At 38.9% G+C, this 7,902-nt stretch overlaps 1 long non-coding RNA gene across 1 annotated transcript; it reads right to left on the reverse strand.

The window, feature by feature from the left end:
* Positions 1-1,672: 1,672 nt before the first annotated feature.
* Positions 1,673-4,482, reverse strand: LOC136279835 (uncharacterized). The gene is made up of 3 exons (XR_010717021.1): positions 4,111-4,482; positions 3,471-3,804; positions 1,673-2,820 (listed from the first exon to the last, which is right to left on the reverse strand). It is a non-coding gene; the product is annotated as an uncharacterized lncRNA (long non-coding RNA).
* Positions 4,483-7,902: the final 3,420 nt, after the last annotated feature.

The raw sequence follows: 7,902 nt of genomic DNA on the forward strand, positions 1-7,902 counted from the left end.
CCTCAATAGCAGGTTCAGAAGTAAAGAGACAAATCGCTACCTTTGGACTGTTATTAGGCAACTCTGGCGATACATCAAAACAAACCAGCATCCGACCAATTAGATTGTAGTTTCGGTTACCACGTGACGTAAGTAACCCTTTTCCTATATACAGCTAAAAGTGCTTCAAACCTCACATAATTGCTTGGTTGGCAGAGGAGCATAAGAGACGATCAGTTAAAGGTGAGTACTTTGGTCGCAGATAACGAAGTTCAAACGAGGAAGTCCAAGAAGGACAAAGTTGCATCGTATAGTTTGACATTATTAAGATGACAATAGCAAACACTTGTGTGATGTTAATGATGAAGGGCATTTAAGTTACCGAAGCGTGATCGATTTTTGTCTTCTCAGCCTTGGTAAGAAATTAAGAATTCGCTGTGTTCCTCGATTGAGGAAGATTACCTGGTATAATTTCATTACAGTTTTTTGAAAGGAATTGGTATGCTAATCTGATGCCAGAAGTATCCCTTAATACACTTGTGCCCCGTTACAATTATTCAAAGTGAAAAACGGGACCATTGATTAAACGAACAAACAGACTAAAAAAAAAAGCAAACAAAAAAACAAAAAAATGCAGGCAGATATTCTAAAAGGCTTAATCTCGTAACACAATCGATCTACTTGACCTCCGCTCTCGCGCTCTTGTTCTTGCAATATATGATTTTTAGTGTAGTCTTTTCACTTTTTTATGTAGGGTAGCTGTCGCAGTTCTTGGTTTTCAAAATGGCATCGCTGATCATCAAATTGGTGTACATTCTCATTGGGTTGAGCATTGCTGAGGATTTCCTTCATTCCGGAGGCTTCAGGTTCAACGCGGAACAATATGGTACTGAGATTAGTGCGCAATCGTCCGGCCTGTTTTTGCCTGGGGCTAATGGTGTGCCAGTGTGGCCTTTGGTGAGAAGGCCTTTGGTGAGAAGACCTTTAATCGACATAATTCGTCGTCCAAAATACCCAAAGAACATGGGGGATGCTGGTATGTGATATGAAGAATAAATTATCCTGTCCCCACTTAGTGCTAGATTGCAGCCTTACGCATGCACGTGCGTGTTAAGGGTCTAATTGATTATACTGTCGTTGTGTGAAGTGAACATGATAACCCAATATTGCGTTTAAAGTCTGCCTAGTTTCCAAGCCCAACGCCCTGGTAGTGTCCTCAAACTGTTGCACACTCAGACAGAAGTGTCCTCTTTTACATATTGTTTCAAAAATGTATAATAAAACAATGATGAACTAGGTTTTTGGACGACCTCGTGTCTGTGTTATCTACCGCAGCCTCGTACTTCGACAGACAACTCGGACCACGGTTTGATAATTCAATGCAATAGTTGCCTAATGTCAGAACATGTATGACGGTTAATAGTAAAGGGCGCTTCTATGGGTAGTAACCAATCACAGAGCAGAATTATGTACCACGAGACCAATTTTGACCAATCACAAAGCATAAAAGAAACACACCCAAATTTGAAAAGAGATCGCCTAATTCACCTATCCATTATTTTACAGGAAATGAAGACAACGAAACTGACGAGAGCGAAAGTAATGAGACCGGAAGCGGAAATGACTTCACCAGAAAATGAGGACACAAGCAACTAATGAGCAAGAGACCACAACACAAGAATGGAACCACACAAAATAACTTTTAATAACATAATCTCTTGTAAAATTAATTAAAATTCATGATAACTGAAGATAGCTTCTTCTTTTTCTTCAGGGACTTCAATTTTTGTATTATATAAAGCAATTTCAATCTTTCAGCCAATGTCCATAGCATTGTTTGAAAGTGTATCCCAATTCCATTCCTCTTTTTACGCGTTCGAGGAGATAATCATCATTGGAAGGGAAGTTGTCATTATTCACATCCTTGTAGTAGTGACGATGGGCTTTTAAAAATGAAAAGGGAAGGATTAATTTAATTTGGATTAATGCAAATGAAATCTTTTTGGTAAAGTATATTGTTCGGTAAAGTTTCTGCACAGCCCCACACTATTGTAAAACAAATCTGTTTTCCCAATGACAATGTATTGTTTTTGTCATTGTTTTCTCTATCCAAGAACTGAATGCATAATAGAGTATGGGGCTGTGCAGAAATTTTACCTATTGTTCTTCTATGGAATTGATTGGATAGTTTATCAAATATTTCTGTAGCAAATGAAAGACACACACATGAATACAAATGAATGCATTATTATTTTACAATCAAAAATTACATTGTGCCATTCAAATTGGCCAAAGCGAAACTAGGCTCTTCGAATAGCTCTGTGTTTGGTTGAAGCTAAATAAATAGAAACATGTCTTAACTCATTCCAGTCAAATGTTCTTAAATAAAATGATCTATTGTCCTTTCTTGAAACATGAATATACATAAGCATTATTTCCCATATGGCTCCAATAAATTCAGGATCTTGAGCGAAGGGAAGGTTTCCATCTCAGTTTCAGTTTCTCAAATAATTTCTTCTTTCAGCTTGCTGCCATCTGAATAGATCAAATATGTTTCTCTCAGGCGGCGAGTTTCTTTTGGGCCTGTCTGAGAGTTTTTGGCTCTGCAATATGGACAATTTGGTTTGATGTCTTTTTGTTCTTGGGAATCAAATCAATTAAATTAGGCATGGTGCTTCATAAATTGGCTGCTGACAGCACGGGATTTTTGATAAATTTTCATCATCAGTACAAATGAGACAGGTCTTATGGTCATTGGCATCTAAAAAAATTAATGAAGCAGACTAGACTTACATGATTCACCGATGCTTGATAAGTCAGGTTCAGCGATACTTGCATCTACTGAAATAATGAAGGTGGGGGTACACATGAAAAAAGTGACTTTTTTTAAAGTAACTGTAATTCCAAAAGCTTGCTTCAAAACCCTTTAAAACTATATACCACAAGCACGTTTATGAGTTGTACATTTTGAAAATGGTCATGATTTTGACTTGAAGTGAATTGTAACCTGACACTAGCCCAAAATCTCACCACATGCTGCATATGACCAAGCTGTAGTTGAGAAAAGATATCTGGCTGTAGATTACATGGAGTTATGTTATTTTAGTACCAGTCTAGAGCACAGATATCACCCTCTTAAATGAGCATGGAAGTTTTTGAGATTATAAATACATTCTCCCCAGCGTCCCTCCAAAATTCACTAATATATTTGAGGTTACATTAATTACAATAACTTGACTTCAAATCAACATGTACAGAATCTCTATGCTCATTTAACTCAACTCAGTGAGAAGAAACAACCCTGAAAATTTCATAATAATCAGATGAATACATCTTAAGATATATTTTTTCAAAGATCTAAAGTTTGCATTCTGAGAAAATGAGCTTTTAAGTAAAGAAATGCTATTTTAGATAGCCACAAAGACTCTACAGGTAATAAGTTTTTGTATTTAGTGCAGGAAGTACACAAATTCAGTTTAGAAGGCTCCTACTTCATAAGTGACTCCTTCTGTTTCACGATGGGCCTCTTCTCATCAGGTTTGCGTGCAATTCTTTTCCTTTGCACTAGCCTGCAGGTCAGATTTCCCAGCCCATCTCTAGTCCCTCAAAAGAGATGCCCTCTTGGTGAATTTGCCAGCTGGAATGGACAACCTCTCCATCACTTTCTCTCTGCTAGCAGCCTCACTGTGAAAGTGTAATATTACTGCTTGCTCATAAAAGAGGAAGTCCCCAAAGGGGTCTGTTCAAGGCACAAGCTGCACCGTGCAGTGAGATGAGCCATTAGCCCTCTTCTTCCAGATTCATTCTCCTGAATCCTCAAATTCCCTAAAATAGTGGTAGATAAATATGTATTATTTGAAATATGAAAATACTTGTTTCAGATACATCACTGTAGGTTTGAAAAAGTGAAAAATTATCAGTCAGAGCAAAAGGGAAAAATGTTAATAATTAAAAGAAAGAAACTAAAGTAGAGTACACATTGCCATTTAAAAAATTGACAGCTGTGTGAAAATGTCTCATAACAAGCAATTACAGAGAAACTAGACGACAAAGTAGGAAAATTTGGTGCAGAACTAACCTTAATCTTAAACTGAACACATGCAAACTTGGCAAAAATTATATGTATCTCACCTTCCTCGCCAACGTGTGCACTGGAGAGGGTTGAAGTAAACATGTCCAGATATTTCAGTCTGTATCCTTGACCTTAAAACTTGCTCTCTTCATCAGACGTGGAGTCTGGTAAAGCCAGTTTCGTTTGATCTGATCGGTTGATCGATGTCAGATTCGTCGGAAGAAGAATCACGCCATATACCAGGCGTTGCATTGTCGATCTCGCCCCCGACGGATGTTTCTATTAACTTTTTGGCATATCTCTGTATTTTTGGGAATTTTTTTCCTTTCCTCTTTTTTTCTATACCGGTTTTTAGTCTTTCCCCCCGGCCTTTCAAGGGAAAAAAACGCTATTACAAGGGAAAGAATTTCACTATGTCGTTGACGATTCAATCGAAGCACGTTGTAATTCAATAATGATATTTGTGTCATGTAAGATCACACATAGTTTCCTTGTGGTTTGAGGGAATAAAACAAAGCCAAAAAACAAAATAATGCCGTTTGCGGTACCATGGAAACCAACTTGTTTGTGTTACCAAGGTCGTAAATAATCGCTCCGCAACGGCTAAAAATTGAAAACTAGACCTTAAAACATCTGTGAGGTAACTTAAATGGTTAAGGCTACATATGACTCAATAAAAAAAAAACTTTCGCATTTTGGAGCAAAATTCATGTGCACCCCCGCTCCCTAAATGAGATTGAGTTGAAAAAAGAATAGATAGGTAATCACGAGAAACGTGTTTCTTACCTTTTTCTTGATCAGGATGAGGTTTAGCAATTTCTTTTCCAAACGTTAAAAGACAAGAACGAGTTAACGATTTTCAAACGTTAAAGACAATACGACAAGTTTAAAATGAATAATGTGTGTGGCGTCTCGGTTTATATATGGGGTGAAGTCGTGACTGGTCAAACTAGCGTAGGGGGATACCCACCTACCCCTATGTTCTTGTTTTCCAGTTAATGAGACATCAAAGCGAGTCGACCGATGAGATCGCTTCTTTTGATTTAAGCGCTTCTTTTAATGATAAAACAACTGTTACTGGAATTGTTTATTTCACTCTGGTTTGATTTTCATCATATTCAGTACGTCTAAGAGGAAAGATCCCGAAGAAGACAATGAAGATATGTCAGATCAAGAATAATTGAATTCTACGCAAGAGATGCTATTGTTCGAATTGTCTTTTAGTCCGAATGGATCTCGTAAAGGATGGAAAAAGAAAATAGAAGAGAAACAACGATTCATTGCGCGTCTGCAAGAATTGCGCGATCCATCTTCCAGCAATGATGTGGGGGAAGAACTCACTTCAGCATTAGAATGTTTTATTTACCAAGAAATGAAAAAGCAGAAAGACTTAGTACCGCATCATACTCTTCATTTAGTATGAAAGCCGAAGGGTATACGCATGTTTTTCAATCGACGAGTTTCACGGTGGAAGAATTTCGAAAAGGAAGCCAGGGTAAGCGTTCGTACATGCAAACTTTAGCGGAGAGATTGAATTCGGGTGAAAGGTTTGGGAACAATTCTGAATTTCAAGCCGAACTTACATTTATTCGAATTCCCCCGTCAGGTGAGGGTCATGGGAAAGAAAGAAGTTTGGGTAGAAGAAATGTAGATACTTTTTTTAATATCAAACGAAGTTTGGTGCGTATTAACAGTGACGATACTCTCTGCTGCGCGCGCGCTATTGTTACTGTGAAGGCCCGTTTACACAAAGACGATGGTGTGGATGAAATGCGTCAGTACGAAAATTTACGTCGCCCGTGCCTTACCTCAAGAGGCAGGAGTCCCAGAAGGACCATGCAGTATGCGCGAATTGGACATGTTTCAGAAAGTATTAAGTCCAGCTTATCAGCGTCTTGTCTGTCGATAAGCCCCACATGATTGTTTTCAAAGGGCCACGACGAGAAGATTATACCTATACAAACAGATGCGCATTATCACGGTTGTGTATCGTAGAGTATGGAAGGTTTTTGAACAAATCATATTTATGCTTTAAATGCGATAAAGGATTTAACACGGATGATTTTCATCACCATTCTTGTAAAGCCAAGAAATCTCTAGCGTGCCATCGAGTCAATTGCCCCGACTTTTCTCGCGATGAAAAACCTTCGCAAACCTGGGAGCGATGTCATCGTGCATTTTATAGAGATGATTATTATTACATGAGTCAACTCAATCCCATTGAAAAATCCATCTGTCAGACATTCGAGAAATGTACCGAGTGTTGCAAGATTATAGAACATCACGGCAAGAAACGAAAGAAAAACGGACCTACGGAGGTGATGGAAGATATGCAGAGGTCAAACATCGATGTGGTGTGGCCAAACGTAATGCCTGTGCAAAATTTGTGGAACCTTGCAGAACGATTGACGAATCAAGAGGAAGCATTAGATGAAGAAGATTTGGCGTTCAAAGATCCTCCTGTATTCGTCTATGCGGATTACGAAGCTATGCAAGAATCCGATGGAGAGTATTTTCCCATCATGGTCTGTTTTGAGACCGACGAAGAAGACTATAATCATACTTTTTACGGGGAAGAATGTTACATAGTAGCAATCATGTTTCATATTTCAGGCGTTTTCTGGACAGAGAAGTCTCCAATCAGAGTGAATCCAATCAGTATTTGACGCAAAGTGACAGTCTCTCACAGTGAAAGCAGCTGATGCCGACGCTCTAGATGGTGGGATAGTTGAAGCCTGTAAGAAAAAGATCAGGCTGCGGTTAAGCTATGTAAATCCCTACATAAAGAGTAAAAACTAAATAAATAAAATTCCAGTAAAAACCAACTTTAGACTAAAAAAAAAAAAGATATTCTTCTTTTGAGGAAATGGGCGTAAGATAATCTTCATACATTGATGGTAAAAGTCACTCAAGGCGTGGGATTCAAATGACAATACTAAGTCAGTTCCGTTAAATCTCAGTTACCTTTAAACTTGCCCATCCATCGATTACTGGGTACATTGTGCATAGGTTGGAACGAAATAAAATTGTTTTACCACTAACTTGAGGAGAGGAAGCCCGATAGAACATCGAGCTTCTCAAGGGAGCATTCAGATTCAAATCTCTTTGGATATCTTTCTTACCCTTTCAAAGCATTTATTTCAAATGTGTTTCCTCAGTTTTGGTAATGTTACAATATGTACGTGATTACATGCGCCATCAATGTCTAACTAGACTGAGATCGAGTTACATCTGTATTGTCTTACAACGCTGTATGCTACTGAATGGTTGATAAAAACGGATCTTGAAACATGGTGGCAGCGAAATAGGATAACGAATCCTCCGCCTACCACTTACGGAGTCGAAAACAGTTGAAATCATCTTGGTGTAGTAATGTCCGACTCAGAAACGGCGCCTGAAGCGCCACCACCTGGCTCTTCGCAACAGACCCTAACACAACTGGGAGTTGTGCAACACCCGCCTTTTGGCGCGATGGCCGGGATAATGCCTCCTGGAAAACTAGTTACGACTGGGAATGTGGCGGACAACTGGAAAGTATGGAAACAAATGTGGGGCAACTACATGGTCATTGCTCAACTCGAGCTGAAACCGCCGGCGTACAAAGTCGCATTGTTTCTCCACTGTATCGGTGTTGATGCGTTAAAGATTTTTAACGGCTTCCAATTCGACACTCCAGACGATAGACATGATCTGGCAAAGATAATACAAAAGTTCGACGAATTCACCATCGGCGAACTGAACGAAACCTTTGAAAGGTACACTTTCAACTCCAGAACTCAGCAGGAAAACGAAAGCATTGATGCTTATGTCACCGCCCTTCGCACACTAGCGAAAACATGCAATTTTTGTGA

Source organism: Pocillopora verrucosa, chromosome 3 (assembly GCF_036669915.1).
Source record: "Pocillopora verrucosa isolate sample1 chromosome 3, ASM3666991v2, whole genome shotgun sequence".
In the NCBI taxonomy this organism is placed as follows: domain Eukaryota; kingdom Metazoa; phylum Cnidaria; class Anthozoa; order Scleractinia; family Pocilloporidae; genus Pocillopora; species Pocillopora verrucosa.